This window comes from Rattus norvegicus, chromosome 11, assembly GCF_036323735.1.
Source record: "Rattus norvegicus strain BN/NHsdMcwi chromosome 11, GRCr8, whole genome shotgun sequence".
In the NCBI taxonomy this organism is placed as follows: Eukaryota; Metazoa; Chordata; class Mammalia; order Rodentia; family Muridae; genus Rattus; species Rattus norvegicus.
In genome coordinates, this window is record NC_086029.1 from 44,154,274 (window position 1) to 44,169,194 (window position 14,921).

Below are 14,921 nucleotides of genomic sequence, written 5' to 3' on the forward strand. Positions count from 1 at the left end.
GCTCTACTTAAAGGCTGCACTCCTCCGAAGAGTACCACAGCTGCAGCTTACCACCACTGTCCACGTAGCACGTAGGACATTGAAGCTCTAAGCCGCACAGAACTAACAAATACCACATTAGTGTAATTGTTAAACTATGCACACATGAGTCTCCCTCCACTTTGTCCCTGTTAGACACGCTGAAGCCATGCTCCTAACCTTTCGTGGCAGCCCTATCTGGGACACGTTCAAGAACAGAGCAGCCCTGGGCTTTGTCCGGCTCAGACATTTACTAGCTGTGGCCTCTCAGTTTGACCTGCCTGAAGGCTTGAAAAGACATTTTCATCTTCAGAAAGGGCCAGTGGAGAGCTGGGATCAGTATTCCATGTCTGGAACACCAGCAGTCAGAGCCAGGAAAACGTGGCAAGTTCAAGACCAGCCTGAGCTACACAGCAAGACTTTGTCTCATGTAAATACATAAAATGAAAGCCCCAGAAATGTCCAGTGGGTGTAGTAGCATATGTCTGTAATCTCAGTATTCAGAAGGAAAAACTAAAAGGAGCTGAGGTTCAAGGCCAGCCTGGGCTTGTCAAGAAGAAAAAAAGGAAGAAAGGAGGGAGGGAAAAGGGCAGGAAGAAGGAAATAAGGAGCAAAGGAGGAAGGAAGGAAGGAAGGTGTTTGGTTCAAAGTAAATCCCCAGAATGGCAGTGCCGGTGACACTGTCCTAAACAGACACAGACCTAAACTGAAGGATCATTACTAAACAAACAGAAGCCTTAATTCAGCATTCCTCAGGGACCTTGCAAAATGGGCTTCTGTTTGCCAGGAAAACCACTACTCTTAATCCTCCCCAAAAGTCAAGTACCTCCAGCAAGGACATCTAGACTCTGCCGACTATCATATAAAATCTACCGGCTTTTCCACCACTTTGCTCCCCCTTCCAGAGAGAAAGCCTTGGTAATTTGATCCCCATTAAACCTTTCTTTCTACCCACGGAGGTCCAATTAAGTGGTTTCACTGCAGCCTCATTTACGGTTGGTCTGAAACCCAGCAGGGACACCACCCTCACCCCAAAAAACCCTAACCCTCCTAACTGAACCAAACTGCTGATTTAACCCTCCTGGGAACGGATCATTTGCCTACACTGCCTTCTGAAGCCCGACATGTTTTATTCCAAATTTCGGCTGTTTTTTCTCCTCTGCCTGTTGGTAAATATGTATGTACCAATCATCATTTCTCCTCTGCCTGTTGGTAAATATGTATGTACCAAGCATCATGTCTGCTTGGGTATGTGTCCTCTTGGAGCTGCCCATTCTGTCCCTTTAGTTCGCTGATGCCTGCTCAGTGCAAGTCACAAGTTCTCTGTGCCCTACACACAGAAAAGGACACCTCTCCACTGTGATTCAGACCTCTCTATGACAAGTATTAATTCCTTTGGGGGTACCTTGGATTGGGATGCTATCCTTGGCACTTACCTCTTTAGTGTCACCCTCCCTGTGTCTCTTGGGATTCTCCTTCTAGCAGGATTACTATTTATGGCTCCATTTCCTAAGTCTTCCCACCTCCTCCTTGCTCTGGGCCCTTCCATTTCAATATTCTCTGTCTCTCCCTCAGTGGAGCTTGTTCTACCTCTCAACCCCTGTCTCATGCCTTCACTAATCGCTTTCCCTCTATAACCATGAGCCCCAAATTAAATGCTTTCTTTTATGAGGGTTGCTTTGGCCATGGCATCTCCTCACAGCAATAGATCGTCAACTAAGACAGACAGGAAGTCATGGCAGCAGGTGGCAAACAGGAGCAGGAAGCTGAGTGCACACATCTCCTCCCCAAGCAAGAAGAAAGTCAACGGGAAGTACTACAAGGTGTTTTAATCTCAGAGGCTGATCCCTTGCTACTTCTAACAAGACAATGCCACCTAAAACTCCCAAAAGTGTGCCAGCAATCGGGGGTCAAGTTTTCAAATGCCCAACACTGTGAGGGGCATTTCTCATTCAAACTACCACAGTAGGTTATAGCATTGTTGGGGTGCAAACTACCACAGTAGGTTACAGCAGTATTGGGGTTCAAACTACCACAGTAGGTTATAGCAGTGTTGGGATTCAAACTACCACAGTAGGTTATAGCAGTGTTGGGGTTCAAACCACCACAGTAGATTTGTTAGGGCTTGGGAAAAGTAGATTTGTTGGAGTTCCGGAAATCACCACATAAACTATACAAACACCGATCTCAGTTAAGCAAGAATAGTTTATTGAATGCACACCCCAAGACTGATGGATCAGGACCACAAAAAGGGACTTGAGATCCTAGCTGTGGTACCAGTCTGTTCTTAGGGCAGGCTTCCAGAAGGCAAGAGAGGAGGCAGTACTACATTTTGGCTACCTAAATGAAGTACTATCACCTGACCTTTAAGCCGGTTGGTCTTGGGTAAGGTCAGAGCGGTGGTGGACAGGTAGTGAACAGGGGAGTTTCAGAACACTGAGATAACAGAGCAGGAGTAACACAACCAGAGTGTTATGACCTTTTAGGAGAATTTTTCAGGGTCAGCTCAGTGTAGCCTCTCAGGAGATGGCTATATCAGGCAAGCACTTCTTGGCATCAACAAGAGTGACTGGGTTTGGTGGCTGCATATGGGATGGACCCCTAGGTGGGGCAGTCTCTGGATGACCTTCCCTTCGGTCTCTGCTCCACTCTTTGCCCCTGTATTTCTTCCCATGAGTATTGTGATCCCCCTTCTAAAAAGGACTGAAGCACCCACATTTTGGTCTTCCTTCTTCTTGAGCTTTATATGGTCTGTGAATTGTATCTTGGGTATTCTGAACTTTCAGGTTAATATTCACTTTTTAGTGAGTGCATACCTTGTGTGTTCTTTTGTGATTGGGTTAGCTCACTCAGGATGATATTTTCCAGTTCCAACCATTTGCCTACGAATTTCATAAACTCGTTGTTTTTGATAGCTGAGTAATATTCCATTGTGTAGATGTACCACATTTTCTGTATCCATTCCTCTGATGAAGGACATCTGAGTTCTTTCCAGCTTCTGGCTACTATAAATGAGGCTGCTCACCAAACCCAGACAATATTGCAAATGCCAAGAAGTGCATGCTGACAGGAGCCTGATATAGCTGTCTCCTGAGAGGCTCTTCCAGAACCTGACAAATACAGAGGTGGATGCTCGAAGACAATCCATGGACTGAGCATGGGACCCCAATGGAGGAGTTAGAGAAAGGACTGAAGGAGTTGAAGGGGTTTGCAACCTCATAAGAACAACAACAATACCAACGAAACAGACCCCCAGAGCTCCCAGGGACTAAACAACCATCCCAAGATGGACCTATGTCTCCAGCTACATATGTAGCAGAGGATGGCCTTGTTGAGCATCAATGGGAGGAGAGGCCCTTGGTCCTGCCAAGGCTCGATGCCCCAGTGTAGGGAATGTCAGGGCAGGGAGGTGGAAGGGAGCAGTGAGTGGGTGGGAGAGCACCCTCATAGAAGCAAAGGGAGACGGTGGTTGTCTGGAGGGGAAAGGTAATAACATTGAAATGTAAATTTAAAAATATCCAAAAGAAAAAAATAAGGCTCCTATGAACATAGTGGAGCATGTGTCCTTGTTACATGTTGGACCATCTTTTGAGTATATGCCCAGGAGTGGTATAGCTGGGTCCCAGGTAGTACTATGTCCAATTTTCTGAGGAACTCTAGACTGATTTCCAGAGTGGTTGTATCATCTTTCAATCCCACCAACACTGGAGGAGTGTTCCTCTTTCTCCGCATCCTCACCAGCATCTGCTGTCACCTGAGCTTTTGATCTTAGCCATTCTGACTGGTTTAAGGTGGAATCTCAGGGTTGACCCCCATTTTCAAGAGTTCCCCCCCCCCCGTTGAATTAATTCCTCAGGCTAGCCCCCAGGTATGGGGCTGAAGAACTCTTCAAGCTTCTGCTTGTATGACCAGCAGCCTTGGGTGTGGCTAGAGCAAGGACTGTGAGCCATTCCTTGTGGTCCCTGGAGCGTGACCCAGAGAGGTTGTTGAGGGTCGGGGACTCTAACAGACCTGGTCTTCCTTCTCTGGCTATGTTGCCTACTTGCTCCTGTGTGGTCAAGACACCTTCAACAGCAGTAAAAGCTGTCTGGCCTGTAAGCTATTCAGGACAAAAGGCTAACAGTGATGCCTGTTAGCATATCAAAGCGCTTGCTAGCCTCCAGTCTCCCTCGGGACCTGTGGCTCAGCCCTTATCACTCTGCCCCACCCCTAACTTGAGAATGGGGTGGGAGGGGTTGGAGTCTGGAAAGAAAGTGGTAAAAGTGATGTAATTCTATTTCACTTTTAAAACGTATTTTAAGGGGCTGGAGAGGAGGCTCAGTGGTTGAGCCCTTGCTGCTCTTACAAAGCACCTACGTGTTGGCTTACGACCATCTATAACTGCAGGTCCAGGGGATCTGTGGGTCTCTTCTGACCTCAGAGGGCACTAGGCACTCGCGTAGTACACAGATACACATGTAAGCAAAATATTCACATACATAAAACAAAACAGCTCAGCCCTGCAGGCTCCCGGGATAACAGAGAGCCTCCATGAGTGTCATCCGAGAGTCTGCCTGGACAGGCAGCTAACCTCAGCAGGAAACACTTCCCTAAGCGATGAAAGCAGAGAAGCCTCCCAGCAGTCAGCAGTCAGCAGCCACCTTAAGTGCCCCAAAGATGCTTCCTGTGAGGAAGACAACACTCAGAAGCTCTTCTGCCGCCCCTCCCCCAATGCAGAAGATTTGCCCGTGCTGACTCATGGCAGGATCCAAACTGTGACTTGAAACCAGATTCTGATCTGGCGCTGCCCTCAAACTGGGATTTCCAGACAAGCCCTGGGGAATTCTGTAGCCACCCAGGTCCTCAAGGGCACTGTAGCCCTGGAGGGACACACTGGCACGTCCACATATGACATCATACTGGACTTTTACCCACACGTTTATTTCGAGGTTATCCTATGTCCCTCCCACTCTCTAACCTCTTTGAGAGGTACTCCAATGCTGGTCTTCCAGAGAAGGTCCCCAATGGTCCTAAACCCCCCTGATAACGCCCATAAGAAAGCCCGTGATGGCCTTCTGCAGAAGAGCACGTGCAGGACATGATGGGATGCCTTCTAAAAGGTGTGGCCCAAATTTAGGATAGGTCTCCCAACCTCGGCTGATCCAGACTAAGGATGGATCATCGGGTGTCCCGGCTGCTTGGGTTTTAGTTGATTTCAGATGGAGTCAAGTTGAAGATGAAGATTAGCCATCTCACCTCCTTATCAACAAACTGAGGAGAGAGAATGATAACGCTCCTTTAGACACACTGTTGGAAGCGCCAGGTGGATGGACGGCAGCAAAGCAGGAAGTGTCAGGCCTCAGATGCTACCTGGTGGCCGTCTTAACCTTATTCAGGATCCGTGGAAGCTAGGGCTCTGCTCATACTCTCCAAAGAGTTTAGCTGTTAGTCAGAAGGACATAAGGCTCACCTCTGTTCTGCTCATCCGCTCGTCTCCCGCCCCTGATGGGCACACGCTGAAAACACAATCACCATCCAGCTTCATGCGGTCTGTCTCACTGTAACGAAAATGCTCAAGGCTGGGAACTTCACAAGGGAGTGGGTTTATTTAATGTGACATTCTGGTAGTTCACAGTCGTGACTCCTTCAACTTCGCACTGAGAAGGCTAGCAGGTGGGCTCAAAATGTCTGGTGGACAGGCAGAAGAGAGATTTGGAGAAAGTCCTGGCCTGATATAAGACAACTAGTGCAATCTAATCTACCAAAGCTCGATCCATTTCCACAAAACATTAATCAATTTATTAGCAGAGTAGAGCCCTGACCTAGTTAGGGTTTACTACTGCGAAGAGACACCATGACCAAGGCAACTCTTAGAAAGAACAACATTTAATTGGGGTTAGTTTACAGGTTCAGAGGTTCAGTCCATTATCATCAAGGTGGGAACATGGCAGCATCCAGGCAGGATGAGCTGAGAGTTCTACATCTTCATCTGAAGGCCGCTAACAGAATACTGGTTTCCAGGCAGCCAGGATGAGGGTATTAAAGCCCACATCCACAGTGACACACCTACTCCAACAAGGCCACTCCCACTCAACCGGGCCACACCCACTCCAACAGGACCACACCTTCTAATAGTGCCACTCCATGGGCCAAGCATGTTCACACCATCACAAGCCCCAATGACCTAATTCACTTCCACTAGATTCCCATTTCTCTAAGGTCCCCCACTGTGTTGCCATACTGGGGACCAAACTTCCAGCACAGCCAAGTCATAGCATTCTCCTGAGAAATCAGCTTTTGCACCAACTCTTCATCAAAGAATCTGTCCATCACTCCACTTCGATAAGGATAAGAGAATGGATACTGTTGCAGTCATTGGGCTTCCAAGATTCCAGTAATGCAAGCAACAGAAATGCAGACTTCCATTTCCCACAATAGGACCGACCAGGTGACTCCCTGGCTGGCACGACAAAACACCAAAATGATGACATAATGTTTAAAGACAATCACTCCTGTATTTGTGTGCACACAGGTTTGCTTGTGCAGGTGTGAGAGAACGCATGTGCAGGTGTGTGTATATGTGCGTGAAAGCCAAATGTTACCCTAGGGTGTCATTCTTTAGGCTCCATTCTCTCTGTGCGTGTGTATGTGTGTGTGTGTGTGTGTGTGTGTGTGTGTGTGTCTGTGGTGTGGTGTGTGAGCATGTGTGTCTGAGTGTGTGTATGTGTGCACACGCACTCGCGTGCGAGAGACAGGGACAGAGACAGAGAGACAGAGACAGAGTCTCATTAGCCTGGCAGATAGGCAGGGTTAGCTGTGCATAGAGCCCCAGGATCCTCCTATCACCACCTCCTGAGTAAACAGGATTGAAAGCTTGAACCACCACACCCAGCGCATGTTTGTGAGGGTTTGGAGGCTCTGGAGGCTCGGGTCCCTATGCTATCAGGCACTTTACCAACCGAGCTGGAACCCCAGCCTACCACAACGAACCTCAGGAACCAGCAAAACCCAGAGGTTGTCAATGACATCCACCTCAAAGGCAATTCCAGGTTTAGCCTCTCATAAAAAGCTCTAGACCATAACCACAAAGATTAAGGCCCCCCTGGGAGCTGGGAGTGAATGACTCCTAGCAAAATAAACTCCCCCACTCTCAGTGATTTAAAGTGGCAGAATTAATTTCCAGAGTTTGAGACTCCCGCACCACTGGGATGAAATCAAAGTGTCCAAGGAGCCTCTGGTGGCTCTGAGGAGAATCTACTCCCTGCCTCTTCCAAACGTTTTTATTCCTGGTCTTGTGGCCACGCCAGTCCTCCTTCAGCCTCCATATCTACCCCTCTCCTCCCTCCCTCTGTATCACCCCACTGCTTTTCTTCTATGAAGTCTCCCTTCTTAACTCCAGACAATTCCCTATCCCAGTATTCTCAGTCACATTTGTGAAGAGCACCCACCCAACAGTCACAAGTGCCACGTAAAGGACCTGATGGTCTTTGAGATCTTTACATACATACTACAAGGAAACCATTTTGGGTTGCTCTGGGGTTTGGCTTGGTTTCTGAGCGATGGAGCCAAACCCTATCTTTCCTGAGAACTAACCTCACAGTGGTCCCTGTGGTTCCAAGTTCCGAATCACCCTTATCTAGGTAGTCATCCAAAACCTCAGGGTAACTCTTGTGGGTCACAGAGCCCCAAAGGAGCCTATCACTAACGAGAGCCATCAGGACCAGTGGCCAGCTGCTAAAGCAGAGCGGCAAAGTACTGAAGGCAGGCGTAAATTCTCCAAGAACATCTGGTTCATTCCCATGGAGGAAGCTCTGGCAGAGTGAGGGGAGCCCAGGAGATGAGTCGCTCACAGACCCCTATTTCCCAGGGAATGTGGACGTGTGTCCCTTCCCAGGCAGTAGCTGTAACTTGTCCAGCGGCAGTGGGAATCGGTGATTTTTTTTTAATTGTGTCATGTGCGTGTGTACATGTGTGTGCACACCTGGTATGTGGGAGCACCGGCGTGCCATGGTGTGAGTGTGAAAATCAGAGGTAATCTTGGGTGTCTGTCCTCGCCTACCACCTTGGTTAAGATGGTGGGTTGGGTTTTGTTTTTTTTTTTAAGATTTTTTAAAAGAAATTTATTATTATAATCATAATTGTAATAATTAATTATCGTCTTGCTTAATGCGTGTATTTGTGATTGTGGTCAGCCATGCTTCTGTAACTGACAAAATGCCCCTGCCAGAGCACTAGGCTAAGGTTAGTCAGCTGCTGCAGACAACCTGAAGCAGCCCCAGGTCCCACACCTGGGACAAAAACATTCCCACAGCATCGCTTTGTTTTTAAAGAAACCGAAATTCTCACTACAGAGCAACAGGCTGACAACCCAGGGAAGACACTGTCTCTGTTCAAGTTCAAAGGCAGTTCAGGGCAGGAGGACCTCAGTGTGTGTTTGTTTGTTTGTTTGTTTGTTTGTTTGTTTGTTTGTTTGTTGTTTTCTTCTCATACCACCTCCAATGGGATCAGTCCACCACATTCCAGAGAGCAAACTACTCTACTCCAGATCTCCTGATGTTAATCTTACCTAAAAACTTTCATGGTATCAGAGACTAGCATTTCATAAACTGTATGTTTGTGGTAATATAGTTATCCTAAAGATGTATCTTAAGAATGTTATTTAACTAAATACTTTCTAGTAGGATGTTTCGAATGTTCTAGGCAAGAGTACACTGTCTGTGTACAGAGCATCTTATGACTTTTCCTGAGCACGGAGGAGAAGAAGAGAAAGATGAAAACTAGACGCTTCTAATACAAGACAGCCAAAGGAGAGAGGAGCTCTGTCGTGAAGCTGACCTGAATCGGAGAGGAGGAGACAAAGAGTCCAGCAAGGGCAATGTGTGAGTGTCTAAATGGCCAGTAAGATACAAGTCTAGAAATCTCCAATTCCAATTTGTTCGCGGTGCAAACATGGAGAAACCCCGTGAGAGTGAGCCTGCTGCACACAAAGAACAGACGTTCTTGGAGGGAAACAGCCTGACAGATGCCAGGAAGGGTGGAATCCCTTCCGAGTGTATCCAAACCCAGTCCACCTGGCCTTGTTTACACTGCCCTGTATTTTTTTTTTTTTTCAGGAGAATTGCTGAACAGATGTCAGGAAAAGGAAAACAATGAAGACTCAGACCAGCAAAGGCTTTGATTTCAAAAGACCTTTACTGAAGATCTTAAGGGCTGTTTTAGGAGGAAGGAAACTGACCTCAGACGGGAGAGGTGCTATTTTTAGGACGCAGGAAAACTTGGGAAGTACATTGGTCAATCAAAACAAATATTGATTTATTATATCAAACAGTCAAACAAGCCCTCTATAGTACAGAATTGGAGTGGGAACCTCTTGATCCCCACGAATCAGGAATATGAAAATGAAACTGTTTACAAACCACAAAGAAAGTAGATTTTACGCTATCTTGACATTTAATCTTATCTATGGGGCAATACCTATGTTGTTAGTCGTTTCATAATGCACACCATATTTAGAAATGAGCTTTGCAAATAAAGAGTAAAATCCAGGCATGGTGACTCATGCTTTACCCCACCCAGGAAACATTCAGACAGATTAGAGGAGCTAAGGCCAACCTGAGCTACAGAGTGAGCTTGAGGCCAACCTGGGCTACATAATGACACCTGTCTAAAAAAATAGTTTCTTTTTTTAAAACTTTGAACAATTGAAGTTTTTTAAAGTAACTAAAATGAAAGAAAAATTTTTTTCTTATTATATCATTTCATTTTTTTCTCTCATGTTTGAGATTACAAAATAATTACAATCGTTTCCTCCTTCCCTTTCATCTCTCTAGACCTTCTATATTCCTTACCTTGTACCCTTACACTCTTTCAAATCCATGGTCTCTCTTTTTTAAAAATGTTGTTATATGTACATATATATATGCATATATATATATATATATCTCCCTAAATATGTCCTCCTCAGTCTGTATGATTTGTATTTGTACATTTTCGGGACTGACCACCTGGTCCTGGATAGCCGATTGCTGTGCTCTCTCCTGGGGAGGACTCCCACTGTCAGCATCCTTTAGTTGCTTGAAGTTCATTGTCTGGGATTGAGGCCTCATGGGCTTTTAGAAGGGGAAAATTTGAAATCCAAGAATCTCGGCCTTCTTGTTACTTGGAGGAAAAGAGAAATTACACTGATCTCTCTGAAACACATGTAAATTAAAATCTCTAGAGCAATCTCATTACCAGAGAGGTGTTTTTCCATGGGAGGTGGTTTTGTCCCCCAGGGAACATGAGGCAATACCTGGAGACATATTTGACTATCTCAGCTGAATAAGTTATTACTGGAACCTAGTGAGTAAAGCTGGCCAAGCTTCAAGGACCCAAAACTAGGCAAGCAGCCCACACACTCACAAGTTACCAGATTATGCAAGGCAGTCCCGACACACACACACACACACACACACACACACACACACACACACACACATCACCAGGTCTGAGAGGGCCACGGTGGACAGGTTAAAACCCTGTCCAAGAGGGGAAAGAGAACTAAAAACAATTATTCAGCGACAAGACCACTCCAACAAGAGAGGAAAAGGCTTTTTTTCTTAAAAAGGCAGGGCAAAGAAAACCACAGAGTAAATAATCCCCAAAGCAAAAAGACTCCATGAGCCAACAAGTATGAGAATGATCAGACCACGTTTGCTTGTTTAATCAAATCAAAGAGTGACTTCTGGAGCTGAAAGGATAATTCATCCAGTGGCTCTCACAGCAGACCGTGGCTGCGTACAACTGCTCATAACTCCAGCTCTCAGGGATCTGAGGCCCTCTTCTGACCTCCTTGACACCAGGCGAGGTTCACACTCAGGCATACATTCAGACGATGTGAGGAACCTGCGGGGCAGGGGATGGGGGAGTGCGGGGGCTCACAGCAAGAGATCCATAAGAGTAAGTAGATAAGGGGGTCAATGGGAACCAGGAGGACAGAGAGGACTCGGAGCGTTGCTGGCTCACGGTGTGGCAACTCCTTTGCTTGAGTTTTGTTGACTCACACTACCTGACTCTCCTCCAGGAGCTCAAAGAGGCTCTCTAAGGTCTGGGGGATTGAGATAACAGTTGTCTTCCCCATAGATGTGCTCGAAACCTTGTCTCCTTTCTCTTTTCTTTTAAGGTAGTCTCGCCATGTAGCACAGGTTGGCTCGAAGTCATGCTCTTCCTGTCTCAGACTCCCAAGAGCTAGAATGAAAGGGCATCACCTCACCCTGACTGGACATGTTTTTAAAAAAAAAATGATACTGGTGAAAAGCACTATATATATTAAGAGCCTGTTGTTTGCCAGGACTTGAGGTAAATACACTCCGTATATTATGTCATTTATCCTTCTACAGGAGTCTCTCACATAGAATAACAGCCAATCGAGCCCATGAAGCCACACAGAGATTGTGACAGATGGTGTGGATGATGTGGTGCTGGCTGTACTCAACCTCTGGCTGTGCTGAGAGGATGTGGGCAGCCAGGTGTCAAAGCTGCTAACTTCACAGCCAGGGAGTGAAGGAAGGAAGAACCCACTGGGCAAAAGAATTTCTGAGCAGTCAAGATGTCAGGGTCAACCTCAGCAGGGTGTCTTCTGGGACATGAAGATGTCCTAGCTGAATGTGTCCTATTTACAGAAGGCCTGAGAGCCATTCTCTCTCTCTCCTCCCCACCCTCCACCTCCTTTGCTGACTCTAGCTGGCAACCCCAGTTTGTTGACAAACTCAATGTTCTTCCTCACAGGACCCCCTGCTATGGTCTTGCAGACATGGGGTTGGGGTGTGTGGAAATGCCCTGCCTTACCATGACCATTTGGGTCTCTGGGGTGGACATCTAGCAGCCCTGTTCTGTTTTGGTTTGGTTCTCTTATTGGTGGTGGTGATGGTGGTGGTGATGGTGCATGGTATGTTGTATATATGTGTTGTGTTGTGTTGTGTTGGGATGTGTGATGTATGCAGTAGAATGTGTATGTGCAGGGGTGTATGCTGGAGTGTGCATATGGGAGATATATGTGTCTGTCTGTCTGTCTGTCTGTCTGTCTGTGTGTGTGTGTGTGTGTGTGTGTGTGTGTGTGTGAAACATGCCTGCACTAGAGAATGTGGGTATGTGTCCCTATGTATACCTGTGTGAAGGCCACTACTGGAGGCTGGAGGTCACTCTGCCTTACTGATTTGAGATTGGGTCCCTCATCTAAACGGCAGCTTATCCTTTTGGCTAGATTGGCTGCCAGTGAGTTCCTGGGACCTGCCTGTCTCTCCCTCCCAACACTGGAGTCTCAAACATGCACAGTCATGGCTGGCTTCTTAGGTGGGTGCTGGGGATCCTAACTCAGCTCCCGATGCCCGCAGCACCCTTACCCACCGAGTCATCTCCCCACCTCTTGGAGATTTCTATTATATTGCTGTGGGTGCTTTGTCGTGTGAAACAACACGTTGCTCATGTTGCTGAGGCTGTCTGTCCTTGAGTACCTGATGCTCCAGGTTCTGCCTCCCCAAGCCTGAGTCACCACGGCCAGCTTCCCTTTCAACACCAGTAATTTCTAAAGTTCCCTAAGTGATGCCAACAGGAGACCAAGGTGGAGAACCACGACTGTACCGAACAGATCTGGTGGGTCATGGGGACTTTTGGTATGCCCTGTGTTCTGTGACCTTGGAAGGAGCTACAGAAGTCCGGGTTGATCTGACCACAGCCATCACCAGCCAGTTCTAGCATGACTACATCAGAGTAACCCTAGTCAGTGCCCCTGCCCCCCCCGCACTGTTCCCCAACAAACCACAAATAAAACCATGGGAGAATGGGCAGAGTTTTACAGACAGTGGTGCTGGTACTGTCAATCCCAGGAATGTGCCTGTCACCTTTGATATTGGCTCAAGTTAAATCAGGCATAAACTCAGTTGGATGCAGTCAGTTTTAGCCACTTTTACATAATGCTCCCCCATGTCAACTCAAAATCGAGAATCCGCTGGTCCTGCTGTCACCCAGGACCATACTCTTGTCAGCAAATCCCTCAATAAATTGCACCACAAACAACCTTAGCTAGCCAGCTCTTTCTTTCATTCCAGGGCTCCTCTGGCAGGACCTAATAGGCTTGGGTTTTCTGGGAAACGGTTACTTCTGTTTTTAATTCTCAGCTAGCTGGATTCACTCAGATTTGTTCAGGAAATCAGAAGCTAAACTCTGTTTCTTTTCAGAGGCCTCTGATCACCTCTGGGCAGTGTCTTTCTGACACACCAGTTTTCCTGGGAAGCAGCTCTCCATGTTGCTATTCCTCCCTGTGTGGTAGCACCTGCACGACTCACTCTATACAGTTAGTACTCAGAATAGTGACTGAGTTAATGTATCTTTTTAAAATTTCAACTGAAGTCTTCTTGGCACAAGTGAAGATGCCGACTAGAGTCACTGATACATGCAGATAAAATTTAAAAACTATATAGTTAACCAAAACGCATAGGCAAGAGAGAAACAAAACTAGTGAAAACTATTCCAGACAAAACCAATGTAGCTATGCAGGTTATCTTGATGTGAAGGCATCAGCTTTGGGGTAGCTGCACAGTACATGTGCTGAAATCCAGTTCTGGTGTAGTGAGAGGTAGTTACCTTTGACGAAGTCACAAGAATGGAGTCCTATGGTTGGGACCAGTCTCTCTGTAACAGGGGATGTTATCTCTTCTAACCATCCAAGGACAAACAGAAGGCACCATCTGTGAGAACAGGTCCTCTCATCTGACATCCAATCTGCTTGCATCTCAATCTCGGACACCCCCATCCTTGCAGAACTGAGATCAATACTACTACTACTACTACTACTACTACTACTACTACTACTACTTCTTCTTCTTCTTCTTCTTCTTCTTCTTCCTCCTCCTCCTCCTCCTCCTCCTCCTCTTCCTCCTCCTCCTCCTCCTCCCCTTCCTCATCCCCCTCCTCCTCCTCCTCCCCCTCCTCCTCTCTTTTTCCTCTTTCTCCTTCTTCTTGAGACAGGTTTCTCTGTGTAGCCCTGACTGTCCTGGAACTTGCTCTGTAGATCAGATTGACCTCAAACTCTGCACCACCACCTAAAGCCAAGTTAAAGCTGATTTTCAGTTCCAGCTGTGTGTAGCAAGTCACCCAGAAGCTCACATCATCTGTGTAAAATACAACATGTAAAAATAGCTTAATACTTCTTAGACTGCTAAAATGTAGTCTTTGTTTTAGTTAGCAGAATAGTTTTTTTTTTTTTTTTTTGGTTCTTTTTTTTCGGAGCTGGGGACCGAACCCAGGGCCTTGCGCTTCCTAGGTAAGCGCTCTACCACTGAGCTAAATCCCCAGCCCCCAAGCAGAATAGTTTTTAAATGACACCCTTAGTGGCAACTTTTGCTTTGCCCTTAAAAGCCATCTTGGAGCTCAATGAACAAATAATAAAATACCTCACCAAGTAAACTTTAAACCCTTAGCATGTGGGCATCTAGATAACTCCTGTGTCATTCGAGACTCAGTGTTTGATCATATGTTTGCAGTCTCTGACCATCCTCAGCAGCAGATGTAGGGAGGAAGGGGAGTGTAGCTCAATTGGCAGAGTGCTCTCTCCATTGTGCCTTAGCAGCCCATACAGGACATGGTTTGGTGTCCATGCCTGTCACCCCAGCCCTTGGAGGTGAGGAAGGAGGATCAGAGGTTCAGGGCTATCCACAACTGCACAGGTCTAAGCTTCTTGAGACCAAACTTAAGGAGTTACTTATAAACTTAACGAGTTAAGCTTCTTCCAAACTTAAGGAGTTATTGTGTAACTGAGTGTAATTTCTTGCAAAGACACTGTGCAGAGGTTGAGGCGGTCACCAGGAGCTAGTGTTTGAGACTCAAAGGCCCAGTGGAAACATTTGTTGCCACTCCATCCTCCTCAAAGGCGAGGAAGAAGGAAAGCT

The 14,921-nt window shown here is 46.7% G+C and overlaps 2 long non-coding RNA genes across 6 annotated transcripts in view; one reads left to right on the plus strand and one right to left on the minus strand.

The window, feature by feature from the left end:
• The first annotated feature begins 3,487 nt into the window (after nucleotides 1-3,487).
• Nucleotides 3,488-9,542, plus strand: LOC120095617 (uncharacterized). 2 transcript variants are annotated; one of them, XR_005491223.2, is made up of 3 exons: nucleotides 3,507-7,928; nucleotides 8,698-8,876; nucleotides 9,111-9,542. It is a non-coding gene; the product is annotated as an uncharacterized LOC120095617 (long non-coding RNA). The 2 variants fall into 2 exon arrangements; XR_010056261.1 differs by having other exon boundaries at nucleotides 3,488-8,876.
• Nucleotides 9,543-13,979: 4,437 nt separating this feature from the next.
• The window catches only part of LOC120095616 (uncharacterized), a 40,617-nt gene continuing 39,675 nt past the window's right edge, over nucleotides 13,980-14,921 (minus strand). For all 4 annotated transcript variants that reach the window (XR_010056260.1, XR_005491222.2, XR_005491219.2 and 1 more), the window contains exon 4: nucleotides 13,980-14,144. This is a non-coding gene — a long non-coding RNA (uncharacterized LOC120095616). The remainder of the gene's footprint in view (nucleotides 14,145-14,921) is intronic.